Here is a 20414-nt window from a genome sequence, read left to right as displayed (position 1 = left end):
CTTAGTTGTTAGTTTACTTCTTTTGCAATTCATCTTTCATGTCTCTTATCAAAATCCCAAAATATACATCCCATAACCAATAATAAGAACACTTCCCTGCAATTCCTTTGAGAGACGACTCGAGGTTTAAATACTTCGGTTATTTTTATTGGGGTTTGTACTTGTGACAAATAATTTTTTGCATGAGAGGATTATTTGTTGGTTTAGAAGCTATACTTGCAACGAGATTTCATTTGTGAAATTCTATACCATCAAAAATCCTTTCATCATTGAGCTAAGCTTCCCATGCCTATTAGTTGCATGCTTTTAACCCTCTTGTATTTAATTGTTATGATATGCCTTCATAATATTAATTAATGTCTTCCATGCATGTTGTAGCTACCATGTATAAGACATTCTTTTTCCTTGGTATTCATTATCACTTAAACTTTCTCCCTTCCGATTGTTAGCTATCTATACTTGACATTAATTCTCTTTCTCCCTTCTTTAGGATGGCCACTAAAAAAGGAAAGGAGAAGGCTTCTGAAAAGCCACCGGCAAGGAAAGGAACCAAGAGAGCACCGGCTAAGGCGCCACCATCTACAAGCGTCAAGCCACAAACAAAGCGGGTGAAGAGGATCATCAAAGTTGATGAAGCAGAAAAAGCCTTTCCCGCACGGGACTCCACATGGTTCACTAACCGTTACTATGAGCAGATGTTCTCCATCCTAGCAGAGAAGAACTACAATAATGAGGCCCGGTTAATAAATCACATTATTGATTATTTGATTTCAAATTTTCGTTATTGGTATATCTATATGAATCATCAACAACTTGATTTCCTTGCTTGAATATGAGTTGTTTGTTGCTTCAAATTGTGAAATTCTTGTTTCTTCGAAACAATCATCATGCCACTTACTCTGACTTTCTTTTTACTAACTCACTGATTTTTGCTTCCTAACCTCTTTTTCAATTTAAAACCACTTTTAACTTTCTAACAACCCCCTCTGCTTTTTGACTAACTCCTTATTTTTACTTTTTTAACTCAAGGCATGCTTATGGTTTTTCCTAATTAACATGAATTCGATTTATATTACATTTTGGATTGAACTTTCTCATCTCAGCTTTTTAAACTCCAAAACACTCCAAAATGCATAATTATTCAACTCATTTCATTATTCTACTGCTCCTTTGCCACTTTGTGCTTATCTTGTTATTTGCCTACTTGTTTGCTGCTTTTATTATATCCTAGATTTCTATTTTTTAGGATGTCTGACCCTCAAAGAAAGGGAAAAGAAAAGGCAACAACTGGCAAACGGAAAAGAGGTGAATCCTCTATGTCTCTCCTGGAGCTTATGCATGATGACTCCTGGCGGGAAAAGCATTTTACCCCGCAGGAGAAGGCTGACCAGCTCCTCCTTGCCACTGATCCAATTAAATTTGCAAACCGATACTGTGAGTTGAAGTATCCAGTGTTTGCTACCTCCAGAAATCTGTACCTGGAGAGGACTTTGAAAATTCCAGAAGAACTACAGTAGTACACCTCCGATTAGATCAAACAAAGAGGTTGGTTCTTCTTGGAGAGAAATTTGACTGAGGTCAATGCTTCCTAGCTAAGAGAGTTTTACTGTAATTATTTCAAGACTTCCCTGGATGCAGTGCACCTCAGAGGGAAACAGATACTGTTCACTGAAGAGGTGATTGAGGATATTCTGCGCCTTCAGCCTAAGTCAGATCAGCCTGACGGTTACCAAAAGGCTGAAGAGGACATGCGCTTTCTGAGATTTGACTGGGACGCTGTCAAGGAGAGGATAGCCCTTGACCCTACTATCCCACGGGTCATGGGTAAGAACACCACCATGCCTAAAGGAATCAAGCGGATATACTTGAATGATGAGGCTCGGCTCTGGCACCAGATCCTGAGTAACTTTATTATGTCGAGCACTCATGAGACGGAGCTACCTACTGCTATGAGTGCCCTCGTCTGGGGTGTGATGGAGGGTAAGGACCTGTATCTGCCATGTTTCATCCGGCACTATATGGCCAGGGTCCGTGTCAGAGGCACCCTCCCTTTCCCTTACTTGGTAACCCAGCTAGGTCGTCGAGCTGACGTGCTTTGGAAAGATGCTGATGAGAAGCCACCTGCTGCGGACTGCAAGAGGATCATTCCTTACAGCAGGAACTTTCTGGCTTTAGGCTATAGACCTGCATTCTTTACTGCTTCCGATGAGACAGCCACACCTTCAGCTGCCCCCTCTTCTTCCACTGCTGCACCTGCCCCACCGACTGCACCTCCAGCTGCTCTTGAGCCTATTTACCATTTAGTGCAGCGACTCTTCACCCACTTAGATCGTATGGAGCGTCGCAACAAGCGATGCTTTGAGCTCGTCAAGTTAATGATCCGTTCCGGCGGTGACATCCCCTCCGAGCCTGACACCCCTTCTGATACATCTGAGGTGGAGGAGGACGATCACAAGGAGGAGACACCCACCCAGGCTGCACAGATAGGACCAGAGCAGGCTGCACCACAGCAGGAGGAGCCACACCAGATTCAGGCCGCAGATCCAGAGATTCTTATCCAGTCAAAGCCTCCTCTCCAGCAGACAGATCCACCTACCCTCATCTAGTCTGCAGATCCTCAGGCCACTACCGAGACTCCAGCAGCCCATCCTTCCAGTGATGACACTCCTTCACACCCAGCTTGAGTGAGCATCGAGGACGATGCTTTACTTTTAGTGTGGGGAGGTCGCCATCTCTGGCGCATTTTTTGGTGAACCACTATAGACTCTTTTATTTTATTTTGGTTATTTTTCTGTATTTTTATTTTTATCTTTCAGTACTTATACATTGTTCTTTTTATGTGTTTTTACTTTATTTTTTGCATTTTGCACTTTATTTCATATTTTAGCCATTTAGTTTAGTTTGCAATTCTAAACTTATTAGTTATAGAATATGTGGATTAATTAGTATAGTTTACCCCTTTTAGCATATGATAGTTTGGTTTAAATTGAAAATACAAAGGAAGTAAACTAGAGACTTTAACAGAATAAAAACAATCCACACACCTTGTATATAGAACATAACATGTTAGTTAGTTAACAACATTTCATCAAGGAGGAACACTAAAACTTTAAAGCCACCCAAGAAATTTTACATTGAGAATAATGGGAACTCTTAAATTTTACTTGCATGACATATATAACTGATATATGATTTTTGAGCTAGAGAACACACAGCCTGTGAGTTTTGAGCTTAATTGTATGGTTACATTCAAACCATAATTTTTATTCCTCTGTGTTTCGCCCTTCTTTTTATTCTGATGTTCTTTGCTTTGTTTTAATCTATATGTCCAATTATAGAGTATAGATGCATACTAAGAGATGATTGAGGCCATTACTTGTTTAAGCTCACTTATCCCAAATAAGCCTACCTTTTACATCACCCTTGTTAGCCCCCTTGAGCTTTTTAATCTCCTCTTGTTCTATAAACCACATTACTAGCCTTAAGCAGAAAAACAAAATAAAAATCCCAAGTTGAATCCTTGGTTAGCTTAAGATAGAAATTGTGTATTGTTTAAGTGTGCGAAACTTTATGGGAACATGGATGATAGAAACAAAGGTGGAAAGTTAAAAAAGAATAAAAATACTCAAAATAAAAATTTTGGGAAGCATGCTCATGTGAAATCAATTGAATTACCATGTGCATTAAAAAAAAATTTTAAAAGGGATACAAAAATTCCCCAATTGCAAAATAAAAAGAATCAATGCACATGGGATAAAATTTAAGTTAATGAGCTTGCAGTACAAAGTGAGAAAAATCTGGGCAAATAGATTGAGAAGCTTTGAATTACAAAATATGTATGTTAGGTGAGATCTTAGACTAATCAAGGATTCACTTATTAGCTCACTTAGCCTTATACATATACCCTTACATTTACCTTGGCCCCATTACAACCTTGAAAAAGACCTCATGATTTTTGTATGTCTGTATTCTATAATTGTTGATTGATTAGATGAAGAACAAAGCTATAGAAAGCAAGGATAAAAAGAAGAATAGAGTGATTAACCCAATAAACACTGAGTGACTAGAGAGTAAACACAAAATCCAGTGAGGGTTCAATAGCTCATCATCATATATCTCTGCTTAAATTATTAATTGTCTTGCAAGTTTGAAAAAAAAAATTTTTTTACCCATCTCAATTGTAAAAGTGCTTTAACATTATCCAGGGTTTGGATATGCATATATAATTCCTTGAGAATGTGAATTAATTTAACTGCATGTAAGTTTTATATACAAGTGAATAAAAATCAGAATTGCATGATTCATTTAGGTAGTTGCATTTAGAATAGATTGCATTGCATGAGATTCCACCACCTTAACCTTACCTTATTCTTTATCTTGGACTTAGCATGAGGACATGCTATTGTTTAAGTGTGGGGAGGCTGATAAACCCATATTTTATGATATGTATTGTGCTCAATTTAGGTGATTTATTCAATCCTTCGCTTACTTATTCTTGTAAATTGCATGGTTTTACTTTCCCTTCCTTATTATGTGATATATGTGAAATACATGTTTCATATGCTTTAAAATTATTTATTTTAATTACCCTTTATTACCATTCAATGCCGTGATTTGTGTGTTGAGAAGTTTTAGATCTTCTAAGGCAGGAATGACTTAAAGGATGGAAAAGAAACATACAAAAATGGAAGGAAAGCACAAAATGGAGTTTTTGAAGAAACTGGCAGCGACGCGAACGCATGGACGATGCGGCCGCATGCCTAGTGCGAAAAGACAGCGACGCAAATGCGTGACTGACGCGGACGTGCGCCTTAAGCAAAACACAGATGACGCGGACGCATGACCGAAGCGAACGCGTGATAAGGAAAACACCAGATGACGCGACCGCGTGACCCACGCGGACGTGTGACAGACGCCACGCACCAAAAATTAGAGAAAATGCCCCCAGCGATTTCTGAAGTCCTTTTTGGCCCAGATCCAAGTCCAGAAGGCACAGATTGGAGGTTATAAAGTGGGGGAATGTATCCATTCAGAGAGAGCTCCAATTATTCACTTTTCATAGTTTAGATGTAGTTTTTAGAGGGAGAGGTTCTCTCCTCTCTCTTAGGTTTTAGGATTAGGATTTCTGATTATTTCAATTTAGTATTCCAACTCCTTATCAGGTTCAACATTCCTTTACTTTATATTTCCCTTTTGCTTTCAGATATTTTAATGCTTTCCTTTAATTACTTTTGTTGCCCAATTGGCTTATGAACCATTCATGTTTAGATTTGATTTTCTATTTAATATAATTTGAGGTATTTCAAAATTATGATTGCTTTCCTTTATTTACATTAATAATTTGCAATTTCTTCCTTTTGGCTTTGGTTGATTAATTGGCAACTCTTGAGTTATCAAACTCATCGTGACTGATGATTGTTATTTTTGCCAATTGAATTAAACTCCAATAACTCTAGTCCTTTCTTAGGAATTGACTAGGACCTGAGGATCAAACTAATTGGTTCACTTGACCTTCCTTTGCTTTAGCAAGGGCTAACTAAGTGGGATTAAATTTCAATTCTCATCACCATTGATAAGGATAACTAGGATAGGACTTCCAAATTCTCATACCTTGCCAAGAGTTTATTTTATAGTTATTTATTTATTTTATTTGTTATTTAAATTATTTGTTCCTTACCTTCAAAACCCCAATTTAGAAAGCTCATAACCAATAATAAGAACATACCTCCCTATAGTTCCTTGAGAATACGACCCGAGGTTCAAATACTTCGGTTATCAATTTTAAAGGGGTTTGTTACTTGTGACAACCAAAACATTTGTAAGAAAGGTTGATTGCTTGGTTTAGAAACTATACTTGTAGCGAGAATTTATTCTGAATTCTAAACCGTTAACCTTCCTCTCTTTAGTCGCTATTCTGAAACTTTTTTGTAGTGTTAGAGTTTTGACAAGAGTTCTGATTAAGATTTGTGCCTGCCTCCTTTCATAGGATTTAAACCTACAACCTATAGACTACATAAAGGTGACTTTTTATTAGGTTCCTATACTTTTTTTCTTTTCAATTGGATTTCGATACCTTATTTTTTTTTTAATTTAGTCCCTGTTAACGTTAAACGTAAAAAAATGTTAGTGAATTGTGAAATTACTTGTATACCCTTAGGAACCCAATTAAAAAGAAAAAAATATAGGGACCTAATTGAAAATTCGATGAAACTATAAATATTCAATGAAAGATATTCCTATAATCCCTATTCAGTAATTCTACAACATGAAAGATATTCCTATAATCTCTTTTATTTTGTCACTATCATTCTTTTGCCTATTTATATACAAATTTTACCAAAAATTTCTTTTCTTTTTTTTTTTTAACTTTCAAAATATCTTATCTTAAGAACATACAGAAAGAAAAAAGGAATGAATAAAATAAAATAGAAATAGTAATAATAAGTATATATTAAATTTAGTTTCCATTATTCAAGTATTCATTATGATCATGTAACATTTTACGTCTATGTGGATTCATGGAATATAGTTTGTGACTTTATTATATCATAGTACACCATAGAAAATCACAAGGCTATATAATTCGTGTTATTGAAAATTGAAATCTAATAACGTAGTTTCAATGTAATAGAGATAATCTAGAAATAAATTCTTATGCAATACAGATAATCTAGAAATCAGTTCTTGTATTGCAGCCTCCCACTCTCTGAACTAGCATAGGAATCAACAATAACATTGATAATGGCTGATTTTCGAGCTGAGAAGGATTCTGAAAGAGGAGACTTGAGTCCATCAGGTGTCCCAATAAGATATCCCTTTCCACTAAAAGCTTTAATCAAAGCATGGTAGCCTAGTTTCTGAACAAAAGAAGTCAGAGTAGGATCATCTTTATGAGGTCCATTCATCTCTTCGGGTTTTTTCGGTCACGTCCATATACACCTCCATTGCATATGGCATATAGTAACAAGAATCATTAATAGAGTAATAACTAAAATTATTTACAAAAATTGATAGTAAGAACCATATATATACACATCGATTAACAAAATCTGCTACAATAAAGATGCAGCAAGTTGCAGAGAAAATTGATTATACAATAGCAATATCACAAGACAAATAACGACTTAATTATTATATCAAAGTTTCTTTATTTGTATATCATTAGGCTCTTCCAAAGTTAATAAATAGAAAAAAAGTGGTGAAAATGGTTGTCCCTGCTTTTCGAGTATAGTACTCAAAGAAGGATCTAATTCAGTTAGGCACATATATAAGGTCAAGCTTCATTTCAGTCAATAATTATGATATGCTAATTAATTAGTTAATTAGAACAATGTACAGTTTATACATATAGCTGATAGAAGCAATGTGAACCTGGAAGTCCTCAAGAAAAATATCATCCATGAAATTAATGCACTTTCTTACTTTAAATAGTTGATGCAATTATGGTTAGAATGAGAAGCTGACAATGACAAATTATGGTTTGAAAGTTGAACCAACTTGTTTCCAAAATTTTGAATAAAAACTTTTATATATAGTGCAGAGATCTCAACTTAAGAGGAAAGAACTCAACTAACCAAATGATTATATGCGCACTTGTGCAAGTGAATGGATGACTAGTGTTATTGCTACTCTTATATACACGATAGCTGTTTGGGACAATGGTGTGCAACAATGCTGTGATTTACAAACTTAGTAAAAAAGACACCCTTAAGCTATGACACCTTGGGCAGTTGGACATGAAGCTAAAGGGAAATCCCATATGACAGATGCATTATAGAATACATGATTAGTGGGGCAAAGATAAATGCAAACAGCATAGCAATTTAAGCAACTACAACTATTCTAGGAATGAATTGATGGAAACTAAATGCAATGTACATTGAAAGTTATATGTAACCACCCAATTCCCAATATGTCATGATCATACTGGAAATCAAGTGTCACCAATTTGCTCACCTAAAATATTAGCTATTTATTATTAAGCCTGTAATCGTATTAGCGCACTATCGAATTTTTGGAGAAAACTTTTATTTTATAAAAAGATTTGCGAGGACAGCTAATTAAACATACACAAGGCCAACATTATATGTATATAACATATAGCATAGATCATACATACATATAAAGGTACTGTCATATATATATATATATATATATATATATATCGTAAGTTAGCATACAACCCTTCGTATCCTGCTACTATGTACAAATCAACACTCCTGGCCCTGGTCCATATAAGAAATCCCTAAGCTGGTGCCCGAAACTAGCCTAGTCAACTATGTACACCCTATTCTCTCAGTGAATCTAATCAAAAGTGAGAGACTAACACAAAATCTAGGCTAACACAAAATATCAAAAGGCTCAAACTCAGCTCCCAGGCATTAGCTATCATCGTCAGAGGAAGTCACAATCACGTTAGAACACTCCTTAGGATCCTCGTCCTCATCATTAGAAATCTTGATAATTTCTGGAGGGGCACTGGCACTCGTGCTATTGGTTGACCAACACTCATCGATCTGTTAATAGAGGCAGAGAGTGGCTCCTCAGAAGATGGCTCGGATGAAGATACTGAGATCTGCTCTACTGGAATATCCTCCTCTGGTACAGGCTCTGGAATATGCTCCTCTATGGGCTCATGCGCAGGGTCCACCTGATCAACAGGCTGATCAGGATGCTGATGAGGCTCTGGCCCGTCATGGAATAGGTGAAATGGAGCATCCGGGTGAAGCCACTACAACAGAAACTCGTAGGGCATATCAGGGTTAAACTGTGGAGTGTTAATCAGATGACTGAAGGGGTGATCATGTAGAATGTACATACGAGTCTTAATCTCTGCACCTACTACATAAAACCAATGCTGTACAATATCCTCATATATATAGGGAGGGTCCATCTTGTAAACAAGACTCTGGTCTCCATCTGAAGGGGAGGAAGAAAAGGGGTAAGAACTGGGGGTTTCTTAGCAGGGTCAGGGGTAGTTAGTCAAGTCAGGATTATTGGTGCATGGAATTGTGATCACACTTTTCACAACTCCGGTACAACTAACCAGCAAGTGCATTGGGTCGTCCAAGTAATAAAACCTTGCGTGAGTAAGGGTCGATCCCACGGAGATTGCCGGCTTGAAGCAAGCTATGGTCATCCTATAAATATTAGTCAGGCGGATTCAATTGGTTATGAGTTTTGATAATTGAAAGATAAATAAAACGTAAATTAAAATAAAGATACTTATGTAATTCATTGGTGGAAATTTCAGATAAGCATTTGGAGATTCTTTGTTGCTTCTGAACCTCTGCTTTCCTATTGTCTTTATTAAATCATGCGTGCTCCCTTCCATGGCAAGCTGTATGTTGGTGGATCACCATTGTCAATGGCTACCATCCGTCCTCTCAGTAAAAATTGTCCAAGCACGGCTTCTGTACGGCTAATCATATGTCAGATCTCTCGTCTCGGGTGAAGAATACAAGGAACAGCTCCCGCACGGCTAATCATCTGTCGGTTCTGACTTGTGTCAGAATAGGATCTCTCTATCCTTTTCCACACTGTCACTGCGCCCAACATTCGTGAGTTTGAAGCTCGTTTGTTCTAGCCTTTACCACGAAGGTTATGATTTCTGTGAGTTCGACTGCAAGTCAAAGTCACGAACCAAAGGCCTAAGAGATTATACTCCAGCTGTCGTCCAATGACTACATTGAACATCATGTAGACCGCTTGATAAACCACTATTTTATGGTTTATATTGTGTTTAATTGTGCGATTTTATCAAATCTTTACCCACTTATTCATATGATTAGCATGCATTTATAATTCCTTCCTAAAAATACTTCATGGTTGAAAACTTGCTTCCTAGAGACTTTTAATTATGTATTTTAATTCTACTCTATTCAATTCGATGCCATGATCTGTGTGTTAAGTGTTTCAGGCTTTATAGGGCATGAATGACTTGGAGATTGGAAAGGAGGCTTGCAAAAATGGAAGGAACACAAGAAATTGAGGAGATGACCAGCGAAAAGTGGCGGACGCATAACTCACGCGACCGCGTGACATAGAGAAAATTGCAGTGACGCGGACGCATGGCTCACGCGACCGCGCGGATTGGAAACTGCACAAGTGACGCGAAGGCGTGGACGACGCGCACGCGTGGCAAGGCAAAACGCCGGATGACGCGAACGCGTGAATGACGTGATCGCGTGACATCCGCAATCTGCAGAATCTGTAGAATTCGCTGGGGGCGATTTTGGGCCCTGGTTTGACCCAGTATTTGGCCCAGAAAAGCAGATTAGAGCCAGGGAACATGTAGAGACCAGAACACAACATTTATTCCGCATAATTTTAGTTTTAGATCTGATTTTACTCCTCTTTAGGTTTTCTCTCTACACGTTTATAGTTCTTAGGATTTTTGGACTGGGATATTGAGAAGAGTTATTACCTCCGTCAAGACTTCGTCATTCTAGTTTGTTTTCTTACTTGTTACTTACTCTTCCATGTCCTTTATTTACTCAGAATTATTATTGGATTAATTTTAGAATTTATTAATACAGGAACTATTCCTATTTTTAATTGATCCTTTTGATTATTATTATTCATGTCTTTCAATATTTCCCTTTCTTATTTCGTGGATTTTATAATCATAATGAGCGAGTAGTTCCATAACTTGATTGGGAGTTGATTGACAGGAAGACCTTGAGTTGGATGTTCAAGAGTAAAATTATAGTTGGGTTTCGCGTTGGGTCGCCCTCTAATCACTGACACTAGTCCTTCCCAAGGGAGAGGATTAGAACCTGTGAATAGAAACTGATTTCCAACTTGCTTAACTTTCTTTTATCTGGTAAAGGATAACTGAGCAGGCAACCTTTAATTATCACTTTTATCTTGAGAGAACTCCATCAAGGATAGGGCTTCCAACTAATCTACTCCCGGTCAAGATTTTTATTTAAATTACATAAATTCCCTGATTTAATTTCCTGTTTACCAACTCAACCATTTTTAGAAAACATCTGATTAATAAAATAGCACATCTTCCTGCAACTCGTTGGGAGACGACCTGGGATTCATACTCCCAGTATTTTAATTCTAATTTTGTGACAACCCTTCTAAATTGATAAGTGGATTTTTGGTTGGTTAAGAACTGTACTTGCAACGTATCTCTTATAACAATTTCTTAACTCGCAAATTTCCGCCACGTCAATTTTTGGCGCTGTTGCCGGGGAGTTAAAATAGAGTGCTAAGTTATTGATTGCAATTTATTTATTTGCATTTTATTTTATTTTGCTACTATGAGCTGCGTGTTTCTTTCGTTAAATGACGCGTTTACTTCTTGATCCAAGCTTGCCAGTATTTGTTCCTGAGATTGAAAGAACTATTTCACGTATAAGGCAACCTCGGCGTCGATTAGTCCTCTCCGAGGGGGAATTTAAAACGTCACTTGAGAAAGAAACAAGCTCCCTTTCTACTGATTCGGTTGATTTACGTGCAGGTGACATGGCAGAACCTAGGAGAGTTACTATCCAGGAGGCTGGAGCCACTGATTTCACACTGCAACCATTTCAAGTGCATCACCCAATGGTGGCTACAGATTTTGAAATAAAGATTGCACTGCTCAACTTGATGCCTAAGTTTCATGGCTTACCTGCTCAAGAGCCTATCAAGCACCTGAGGGATTTCCAAGCAGCCTATTCTACTATCAGGCGCGATGGTGCAGATGAAACTTCTATTTTGTTAAAAGCCTTCCCATTCTCTCTTGAGGGAAAGGTGAGAGAGTGGTACTACACTCAACCTGCAGCAACTGTTTCTGACTGGGATACGCTTAGAAGAGAATTTTTGAAAAAAATATTTCTAGCTGAAGTTACTGACAAACTGAGGAAAGACATTTCCATGATTGTTTAGGACGAGTCTGAGACTCTCTACGAATACTGGGAGTGCTTCAACAACCTTCTGGAAGCATGCCCCCACCATATGATTGACAAGATAGTGTTGCTCGGCTACGTCACACAGGGCATGAGGCCCCAAGATAAGACCACATTGGAAAGGTCTATGAAAAGTACAAGACCACTGATGAGGCATGGCAATTGATCAGCGACTTAGCTGAATCTACTAGGAATCACAGGCAGAAACAAAGCCGGTCAAAAGCTGTTGCAGAAGTATCCTCTAGCAGAGAGACTGCTGCTCTAACTCAGAGTATCTGTGAAATGACCAACTTACTAAAGCAGATGCAGTTGAGTCAACAACAAGCTCAGCAAGCTCAGCCTTCTCCAACACAGCAAAGCCAACAGTTGGTTCCACAGAGAGTGTGCGGGATCTGTGCTGATTATAGCTATTATACTGATGAATGTCCGCAGCACCAGCAGGAAGACAACACTATAGCAACCACTCATAACTTTTATGACCGCCCCAATCAAGGATACAATCTAGGTAGCAGCTACAACCATGGATGGCAGGATAATTCAAACCAAGGTTGAAGAGATAATTCTAACCAGGGCTGGAGGGACAACAATAACAGAGGAGGTAGAGACAATCTGGGAAATCAGAGGTGGAATAATAATAATAACAGGCAGCAGAACCAGCCTTACAGAGCACCTCACCTGAGGCAATTCCAAGGACCACAACACAATCAACAGCAGACCTCTCAGATCACTTATCCCTCTTCATCTTCTAATGATGAGTTACTACAATCTATTGATCGGAGACAGCAGGCTATGCAAAACAACCTTACTTCTACTCTAAATGGTTTGAACTCTACCTTACAAGCTCTCGTATCACAGATTGGATCACTAAATAATTCCAACAACCAGCCTATGAGCTCCAGCGAAATTCCCTCTCAACCATTGCCCAATCCAAAGGGTGGCATCAATGCCATCACCCTAAGGTCCAGAACCACACTGGAAGAGAGGAATCGGGAGGAGCCAATCCCATCAGAACATGCCTCAGCTGAAGAGGTAGTGGAAGTAGAGGATGCTGAAGAGGAAGAGGACATACAATACATGGTTGAAGAAGAAGAAGCTCAACCACAGAAGGAAGCACCAAAGGAGGCAGACCCTGTAGGAAACGCCCTCCCTATTCCATTTTCACAAATTGCAAGGAAGCCCAGGAAGCAGATGGAACTTGATCTTAAAATAGTAGAAATATTCAAAAATGTTGAGGTAACTGTTCCCTTTTTTGATGTTATTCAGCAGGTACCTAAATATGCAAAGTTTCTAAAAGATTTATGTATACATAAAGACAAAATTAATGAATTAGAAACTATTCCTTTAGGTAGTTCTATATCTGCTTTAATGGGAGGTATACCTGAAAAATGTAATGAACCAGGCCCATGTATGGTTAATTGTACTATTAGTGGTGTGATATTTTCTGACTGCATGTGTGATCTAGGAGCATGTGTTAGTATAATGCCTTTGTCTATATATGATACTTTGAGGCTCCCTCCCTTAAAAAAGTCGACAGCTCGTTTTATGTTAGCAGATAAAAGCATAATTACAGTGGTTGGAATTGCTGAAGACGTATTAATGAGAATTAAGGGGCTCACATTTTCCATTGACTTCTATATCCTGTAAATGCCCCCTAATGACTCAGGAAAGCCATCATCAATCCTGCTTGGAAGACCATTCCTGAAGACTTCAAAGTTCAAGCTGGACGCATTTTCCGGAACTTATTCTTTTGAGATAGATGGCAGAATATTGAAATTCAGTTTAAATAGAGCTATGGAGCACCCTCTGGATGACCTTTCTATCTCCTAGTGTGACATCATAGATGAAACCGTGGCTGAAGTTCACCAGGAGGAGTTAGAAGAAAAATACACAGGACAAAGTCCAAGTATGGGGACACTCTTGGAGGACAATGAGGGCACTTTTCCATTATCACCAACCCCAGATAATCCAGAGACTGACCATGAGCAGAAATTATAATTAAAGCCCCTCCCTCCACACCTCAAGTATGCTTACTTTGAGGACAAGTAGAAGTTTCCAGTTATCATTGCAAGGGAACTCACTTCCCAACAAGAAGAACAGCTACTCAGTGTGCTGAGGAAACACAAAAGAGCAATTGGATGGAGCTTGGCAGACATAGAAAGCATCAACCCTCAAGTTTGTGAGCACAGAATATTTTTAGAAGAGGGAGCTAAGCCTGTTCGTCAACCCCAGAGAACACTGAATCCCATTATCTTGGAGGTTGTCAAAAAGGAAGTGACCAGACTACTTGAGGCATATATCATCTACCCCATCTCAGACAGTGAATGGGTCAGCCCAGTACAAGTGGTACGCATGAAGTCTGGAGTCACTACAGTGAAGAATGAGCATGGAGAGCTCATAGCAACCAGAGTACAGAACGCCTGGAGAGTCTGCATTGATTACAGGCGCCTCAACCAGGCCACTCGTAAGGATCACTACCCCCTTCCATTTATTGATCAAATGTTGGATCGCCTATCAGGTAAATCACATTATTGCTTTTTAGATGGTTACACAGGCTATTTCCAGATTCATATAGCTCCTGAAGATTAGGAAAAGACTACTTTTACATGTCCTTTTGGGACTTATGCTTATAAGAGAATGCCCTTTGGCTTGTGCAATGCACCAGCTACTTTCCAAAGGTGCATGATGGGTCTTTTCTCTGGCCTTATTGAGGACTGTATGGACGTTTTTATGGATGATTTTAGCGTTTATGGTGATTCCTTTAGCCTTTGCTTAGATAGTTTATCTAGAGTATTAGATAGATGTGTCAGTACAAACCTTATATTGAATTTTGAAAAATGTCACTTTATGGTAAAACAAGGGATTGTACTAGGACATGTTGTGTCTAATACTGGCATTTCTATAGATCCAGCAAAGGTGGATGTTATTTCTAGTTTACCTTACCCCTCCTCTGTGAGGGAAGTTCGTTCGTTCCTTGGCCATGCAGGTTTTTACCGGAGATTCATTAAGGACTTCAGTAAGGTAGCACTTCCCTTATCCAGATTACTGCAGAAAGATATTGAGTTCAAGTTTAGTGAGGACTACAAACAAGTGTTTGATAAGCTGAAGACTGCCCTGACTCAAGCTCCAATTGTGAGAGCACTTGACTGGAGCCAGCCATTTGAAATCATATGCGATACTTCCAACCATGCAGTAGGAGCAGCGCTAGCTCAGCGTGAAGGTAAGGATCCTTTTGTAATTGCTTATGCATCTAAGACTTTAGACACAGCTCAGTCTAATTACACTACTACTGAGAAAGAGCTTCTTGCTATTGTTTTTACTCAAGATAAATTCCGAGCTTATTTACTTGGTACTAAAGTAGTAGTGTACTCAGACCATGCAGCTCTAAAGTATTTATTAGCTAAAAAGCAGTCCAAACCAAGGCTTATACGTTGGATACTGCTACTACAAGAATTTGATTTAGAAATTAAGGATAGGAGTGGTAACCAAAATCTAGTGGCAGACCATTTGAGTAGCTTTGAGCATATTAAGGATACCGCCACTCCTATAAATGATAATTTCCTGTTTGATGACTTACAAGCAGTATCTGAAGTAATCCCTTGGTATGCACCTGTAGCTAATTATCTAGTTAGCCGCACCTTTCCTCAAAACTTTACTAAGAATCAAAGAGACAAGCTGAAAAGCGAGTCCAAATATTATATATGGGATGACCCATATTTATGGAGATGTGGCACTGACTAGGTAATTAGGCACTGTGTGCCTCAATCAGAATTCCAGTCTATTTTAGAGGCCTGTCACTCATCTGAGAGTGGAGGAAATTTTGGCCCTCAAAGAACAGCTAGAAAAATTTTAGATTGTGGATTCTGGTGGCCTACCCTTTTTAAAGACGCCGCTGAATTTTGTAAATCTTGTTCCCCATTCCAAAGGTTTGGTAATATTTCCAAGAGGGATGAGATGCCTCAAGAGACTATGCTTTTCTATGAAATTTTTTATGTTTGGGGCATTGACTTCATGGGTCCATTTCCAAATTCTAATGGTTATTTTTATATACTGTTAGCTGTAGATTACATTTCTAAATGGGTGGAAGCAATTCCTACCCGCACTGATGATGCTAACACTGTTGTTTCCTTTGTGAGAAACCACATTATTTGTCACTTTGGATCACCATGAGCAATCGTGAGCGATCAAGGCACCCATTTTTGTAACAGGAGACTAACAGGATTACTGAAGAAGCGTGTGATAGTTCATAAAGTGGCAACAACCTACCATCCCCAGACTAATGGGCAAGCCGAGGTGTCCAATAGAGAGATAAAAAGTATATTGCAGAAGATAGTCAAACCTAATAGAAGAGACTAGAGCACCAGGCTACAAGATGCACTCTGGCCATACAGAACTGCATACAAGACACCCATTGGGATGAGTTCCTTCCGCTTAGTTTATGGAAAGGCCTGTCACCTCCCAGTAGAGGTAGAGCACAAAGCCTTTTGGGCAGTGAAGGAGTGCAATATGGAATTTGAGAAGGCCGAAACTGAGAGAAAGTTGCAACTGCAGGAATTAGAGAGCCTACGCCTAGAAGCTTATGAGAACTCAAGACTGTACAAGGAAAAGATGAAGGCTGTGTATGAGAAGCACATCAAGAGAAGAGAGTTCCAAACTGGGGACTTTATCCTCCTTTACAACTCTAGACTGAGACTCATGCCAGGCAAGTTAAGATCAAGATGGGAAGGTCCATATAGAGTGGAGAATGTTGATCCATGCGGAGTTTTCCACCTGAGTCATCCTTCAAGCTCTGAATTCATCAAAGTTAATGGACATCGCCTGAAGCTATATCATGGGGAGAAGGCGAAACCCAGGGAGCTAAAGATCTTCCTCTTGGAGGATCCACCCACAACAGAAGACTGAGCTAGTGGAGCGTCCAACTTAAGGACGTTAAAGCAAAGTGCTGGGTGGGAGACAACCCACCATGGTATGATCGTTCCTTTCTTTATTCTTAGTTTTCTTTTTCAATAACTCTTCTCTTTATTAGCACATTTAGTTTGCATCTGCATTTGCATATTTTTATATAGAAAAAAAAGAAGGCGAGCACGCGACGCGACAGCGCCACCGACGCGTCCGCGTCGCAGGTGGCTTAGAAAGAATAAGAAATCGAACAGAAAGTCACGCGAGAGTGTGGCTGGAGGTGTGCCTTTGGCATAAATCACCCCATACAACCGCGTCGCTGACGCGCCTGCGTCATATGGGAATCATGCCTCCCACGTGTCTGCATCACTCACGCGGACGCGTGACCTGAAAATCGACGTAAGAAAGGGTGCACGACCGAAAGTTGTGCTATAGTGGTGCTGGACTGGTGCTGAACGCACAAGCCTTACCATGCGGACACATGGCTCACGCGTCCGCGTCATCTCCCAATATTGGCCACCGACGCGATCGCGTCAATCACGCGACCGTGTCACCCTAGAATTTGGCAATAATGCATTTTGAACAGAAAGTTGTGCGAGCGCGAGGCTGCCCTCGCGCCAGTAGCACAAAACGAGTCACGCGTCCGCGTGACCGACGCGACCGAAACGATTCATATGAGCATAAGTCGCACGAACGCGTCCTCCACGCATCCGCGTCGCTTGCGCCGCACAGCTTAACCTAATCTGCCAAAATATCTTATCTTTCTCTTCCCCAAATCCTACTTTTTCTTTTCCCTCCTTATTTCTTCCTTTTTCCTTCTTCCTTCTTTCTCACTCTCTACTTTTTCTCTCTCTCACCACCATTATCAAGGTTTTTCTTTTCTTCTTCCCTCCTTACTTTTCTATTCTTCTTCTTTTTATGTTATTTTTTTCTTTTCTTTTTTTTTACTTTCATTATTCATGTCTTCTTTTCCTTTCTTTCTCTTTTATTTGGTGTTGGAAATTTATTTGGGTCATTATTTCTTATGATATGCTTGTGGATTGTTGCAAAATTGTTTGGCAATTATATATCAATTTTTAAAGGATTGCTTGCATGTTCAATTTATTATTTTCAATAGCTTACCTATCATGCATGCTATGTGTTTGTGAAAACGCCCGTATGGCATTATGCACTATTTTTGGATTTCTTTTAATCTACAATACTATATGCCTATTTTTCACAAAACCCTTTTTTCTATTTTATTATTTAAATATAATTGTCATTACAATCAAATTATCAGTTTGAAAGACTTGGTAATCTAACTTGGACATTGAATGCTTGTTCTATGCTACTCATGCCTTTGCCTGCATGCCAATAAACACCTAGCATTTAATTGTCCCTATATGCACTTGCTATATTTCCATTGATGATTTTCCACATGTAGTCATGACCATGTGTTAATTTCATTCATCTTTTAATGTGCATTGATTACCATTTTTTCCGCCATCTTCCTTGCTCCAACCCTTGACATTTTAACATACTTTTTCTTTTCTTTCTTTTAGGATGGCCACCAACAAAGGCAAGGAGAAAACTGCTCCCAAATCAACAGCAAGTAGAGGAACCAAACAAGCATTAGTGGCAGGGCCATCTTCAACTACAGTTAAGCCCTCAACAAAAAGAATCAAAAGGATTATAAAGGTTGATGAAAAAGAGAAAGCCTTCCCAGCAAAGGACACTGCGAGATTTACCAATTGCTACTGTGAGCAGATGTTCTCCATCCTGGCAGAAAGGAGTTACAACAACGAATACCTTCTTATCCTCCCAACCCATATCACTGAATTTGTTGAGCTGCAAATTGCACGAAGACAATGGGGTTTCCTACAGAGACAGCCATGGCATGTTAATCTTTCTTGGGTAGTCGAATTCTACTCCAATTTTCACCTGCCAACCCTGCAGTCTGGCTATGTCCATCAGAAGCAAGTCCCTATTACAGAAGAGGCCATTCAACGAGCTTTAGATCTTCCCCCTACTCCTGAAGGACCGGACGCATTTCAAGAAGCCGCACTCAAGCACCAGATGTACCAATTTGACTGGGATGTTGTTCTCAGAGTTATCGCCCTACCTGGTAGCAGATGGATCTACGGATACCATCGTTCCAATCCTAAGGGAATATTGGCTTCCGCACTTACCTTGGAGGCTCACGTTTGGGCATAGATTATGCCCCATTACGTCTTTCCGAGCACCCACGAGTCCTCCTTCACTGCAGACATGGTCGTTCTACTATGGTGCATCCTTACAGACCAGCCTCTGAACCTACCAAGACACATCCAGAATGCTATGGGACACGTACAAATTGCGGGCAACTTACCTTTTTCCGCTTAGGTCTCAGATCTTGTCTCAGCAGCCGGAGTCTCCTACAAAATTGGGGACACCAAAGCCATGCTTCCACGAGATGATCAGTATGTGCCTAACGGGAAATATATCAGGCCTCCAGCAGCCACTACAAGCCAGCCTACTAAACCGGCTGAAGACATTCCGCCTTCAACACCACAAGCACCTACAACCAATCAACTGCTCCATCAGATACTTGAAAGGTTGGATCGACAGGAACACAAAGCAAAGATAAGAGAGCGCCGTAACATGCGCCAATTCACACACCTCAAGGAGCTACTTAAGGGAAAATACAGAGACTCAGACACCCCGGACTCTACTTCTTTTACCAGCACAGGGAGCCATGACGGTCCCGACTGTGGAAATACTGCTACCAGCCCACCTTTGTTCCTAACAGATGGCACCGAGGACGGTGCAAAGCCTTAAGTGTGGGGAGGTCGGTCAGTACATGACTCCCGGAGGTAAATTCTCTTCCCTAACACCAATAAAATAGGATATTTAGTTAGTTTTTCTTTTGTAGAACAGGATAAATTGCACAATAATAGATTAGTTGCATGCATGTTCTACTTGATTGAAAAGACAATAAGTTTCTTCTAAGACCCTATTTTTAGAACAAAATTTCACTAATTTTAATCTAAACTTTTATGTTAAATCTGCTTGAAGTTATATTTGGAACATGGTTTTTGAGCTAAAGAACACACAACCTGTGAGACTTTGAGCTTAAATACATGGTTACATTATTTAACCATAATTATTTTGTTCTTGTGTGTTTACTTCTCTATGATTGTAATCTATATTTTGTTTCATCCTATATGTCCAGTGTTTAATATATCTATATGCTTGCATATGATTGAGGCCATTATTTGTTTAGCTCACCTATCCAAATTAAGCCTACCCTTTCAATTACCTTTGTTAGCCACTTTGAGCTTTTAAATCCCATTTGTTCTGTATTTTACCACATCACTAGCCTTAAGCGGAAAAACAACTATATATCCCAATTGAATCTTTGGTTAGCTTAAGATAGAATTATGTGTTAATTAATTATGGGAAAATTGTGGGAACAAAAGATAATAAGGGAATGTGTCATGATAATATAATGGGAATTTGGGTGCCTACTCATGTAAAACTATAAAAATTAAAAATCTATGCTCATTGATAAGCTACGTTTATATTCATGTTCAAAAAAAAATCCAAAAAATATTCAATAATCAAATAAGGGGACAAAATTACCCCAGTGTTAAGTTA

This window comes from Arachis ipaensis, chromosome B01, assembly GCF_000816755.2.
Source record: "Arachis ipaensis cultivar K30076 chromosome B01, Araip1.1, whole genome shotgun sequence".
NCBI lineage: Eukaryota > Viridiplantae > Streptophyta > Magnoliopsida > Fabales > Fabaceae > Arachis > Arachis ipaensis.
This window is presented reverse-complemented; position numbering follows the sequence as displayed.